Source organism: Corvus brachyrhynchos, unplaced genomic scaffold (assembly GCF_000691975.1).
Source record: "Corvus brachyrhynchos isolate BGI_N302 unplaced genomic scaffold, ASM69197v1 scaffold1275, whole genome shotgun sequence".
NCBI classification, from domain to species: domain Eukaryota; kingdom Metazoa; phylum Chordata; class Aves; order Passeriformes; family Corvidae; genus Corvus; species Corvus brachyrhynchos.
In genome coordinates, this window is record NW_008238324.1 from 26,070 (window position 1) to 29,491 (window position 3,422).

Below are 3,422 nucleotides of genomic sequence, written 5' to 3' on the forward strand. Positions count from 1 at the left end.
GGGGGCACCGTCACCAGTACGACACTGCGATGTTTCAGCCGCCGCAGAGCAGGGTTTAAATCCAAATCAAACCCTGCTTTCGTTTAAAAAAGGAGAAAAAAAAAAAAAAAGCCGAAAATATGTTGACATTTTTGTACGATCCTTTAAAATGTATTGACACCTTTAGTGTTTAAAATATATTGTCCTTTTGTACAAGGTCAGAATCAGTAAAATAGATCTACAAATTGAAGGCTTCCCCTCTGCTTTTGGCACTAGTTTACCGTTAAGCTGGTTGCTAGTCTTCCTTGTTGCTGGTAGCGGAAAAACCTCCTTTCCTTTCCTTTCCTTTCCTTTCCTTTCCTTTCCTTTCCTTTCCTTTCCTTTCCTTTCCTTTCCTTTCCTTTCCTTTCCTTTCCTTTCCTTTCCTTTCCTTTCCTTTCCTTTCCTTTCCTTTCCTTTCCTTTCCTTTCCTTTCCTTTCCTTTCCTTTCCTTTCCTTTCCTTTCCTTTCCTTTCCTTTCCAAGAGGTCTGATTTATTAAGTATTGGAAAAGAAATTGCTTTAAACTAAAAGAGAGTAGGATTAGATTTAGGTATGTTCCCTGAGAAGGTGGTGAGGCCCTGGCACAGGTTGCCCAGAGAAGCTGTGGCTGCCCCATCCTCGGAAGTGTCCAAGCCCAGGCTGAATGGGGCTTGCAGCAACCTGGGACAGTGGAAGGTGTCTCTGCCCGTGGCAGGGGGTGGAATGAGATGACCTTTAAGGTGTTCCTTCCAACCCACCCATTCTGGGATTCTATGAACTGCAGCAAAGGGTTGATTCAAAGGGAAAAAGTTTAAATAACGGATATGATGAAGTTTTGGACATTTATGAGGAAATTGTGGAATTTCCCTTGTTTGTAGGGCCTTAAGGACGAGTCAGACAAGCATCTGCCAGGAATGACCTGGAAAGAATCACTTCTGCTTTGGAAGAAAATGTAAATCTGTGGGGATCAATAGACCACACAGATCTATTAGTAGATATATCTGTAGATCACCATGGATCTGCATCAGTAGATCTGTAGGTCACTAAATGTTAATCAGTATAGCTGTAACTCATTATAAATCTGTCTGGATCAATAGATCTGTACCTCACTGTGAATCTGCTTGGATCAATTGATCTGTAGCTCACTATAGATCTGTCGGGATCAATAGATCTGTGGCCCAGCAGCCATGCAAGCTACTCTGGTTTCACAGAGACACACCTCCAGTGGCTCCTGGTGGCATTTGCACCCTCTGTTTCTCCCCTTTCACTCCTAACACGCTGAACCGACAAAGCAAGACCCCCCCACAGAGCTGCACATTCCAAATGTGAGCTCCGGAGTCAGACCAGTGGATCCGAGTCCATGGCAGGGGCTGGAATGAGATGGTCTTTACGGTCCCTTCCAATCCTGTTGCTGGTTGCCTGGGAGAAGAGACCGGCCCCCACCTGGCTACAGCCTCCTTTCAGGTAGTTGTAGAGTGATACGGTCACCCCTGAGCCTTCTCTTCTCCAGGCTAAACAACCCCAGTTCCCTCAGCTGCTCTTCGCAGGGCTCGTGTTCCAGACCCTTCATCAGCCTTGTTGCCCTTCTCATCCAGTCCAACTCCTGGCCCTGCACAGACACCCCAACAATCCCACCCTGTGCTCAGAGCATTGTCCAAATGCTCCTGGAGCTCTGGCAGCCTTGGGGCCGTGACCATTTCCTGGGGAGCCTGTTCAGTGCCTGACCATGCTCTGGGGGAAGAACTTTTTCCCCTGACACAGCTCCAGCCATTCCCTGGATCCTGCCACTGGTCACAGAGTGCGTCAGTGCGTCAGTGCGTGTCCCTCCCCACACTCCAATCTATAACCTCCCTGTACAAATCTCTTCCTTCACTTTCCTCTGCCTCAGGTGCTTCTGTCACCAGTCCAGGGATTTTCTCTCTCCCAAGGCTCCTTTTCTATCTGGAGGCTTTTCTGATCCTCCCCTGACTTGTGACCCAGGTGTGGGACATCCCCTCTCAGAGCAGGGTTCCCAGAGGATCCCCACAGTGAGGGATGGTGTCCATGGGGTGCTGACTGCTGTGACCCACCTGGGGACAGTGGGCACAGCTTCTGTAGCACCCTCTGGAACACCCGGAGATGATGTCACAGTTCTGTGCAGAGCTTTATCAGGCAATAAACATTAACATTCCTCAGCCCCAGCTGCCAGAGCATTGCTGGAATGGATTTGTTACTTTTATGAAAGAGAGGATGAAAGACTGGTGGGTGAGAAGGCCCCAATAACCTGGATACCACCTGACTGAACACCCACATCCTCCCAAAACACAAGAGTGTTTTATACCCAGCCCTTTGTTGGTTTTGAGTGATCCAGCCTCATGAACCAGGATCTGCAATTACCCCTATTTCACACGGAACAAACATTATTCCTGCCATAAACTCTTTGAGGCAGGGCTTGTGTTTTATTTGCATTCATTTGTCCAGCCTCTTTTCCAAGCCAGCTGTCTCCTGACATCATGTACTCACAAACCCCTCAAGTGCCTCTCAGAGATGCCAGTCCCTGACTGATTTAACTGATGGTTCTTTTTTGATGCTGCTCCTCGTGGGGAGGTGCAGAATCGGGGACCCCAAGAGAGGCAAGGCTGCCACAGGCCCATCAGGCTCAGCAATGCTGTGTATCTCCAGTAGCTGCACATCAGCCCAGTACCTGCTCCTGGATCTTCCCCATTGACCCCTCCAGACTCCAAGATCTTTCCATCAATTGGCCAGGCCCCTCTGAGAATCTGGCAGTCAAGTCCTCTGGTTTTCACGTCCTTGTGCACATGCAGACTCCTGGCTCCCAAGGCTCTTACCTGGCTGGACGCTCCCTGGAATCGCACTCCCACACGCCTACACAGCTCCGGCCCCTGGCAAGCGAGCTGTATGCCTACAGTTCCACTCTGGGGGGGGGGGGCTCTCAGACTTCCCTTCAGAGGAAATAAACAGTCCCTGACCCAGGAAAAGATTTAGGAATGGAGGTTAATGAGAAGCCAGGTCACAGTGTGCTGATCAGGATCGTGCTACCCAGTAAGCTCTTTACACAGCACTGGCTCTTGTCCCCTGAGCCTTATTTTTGTCTGGTGTTTCTGCCTCTCCAGATTCCATCAACCCCTCCATTTCCCCACCTTTTGTTCTTCCCCTAAGCTTCCTATAGTAAATGTAATGGGATCCTGAACTTCCCTTCCCCTGCACTTCAGAATGTTTCCTATATACCTATGCAGGGAGAAAGGGAGAAGAGAGGTTGGTTGGAGGGACCTTAAAGGTCATCCAGTCCCACCCCTTTGCCATGGGCAGGGACACCTTCCACTATCCCAGGTTGTTCCATACCCCGTCCAACCCGGCCTTGGACACTTCCAAGGATGGAGCAGCCACAGCTTCTCTGGGCACCCTGTGCCGGGGCCTCCACAC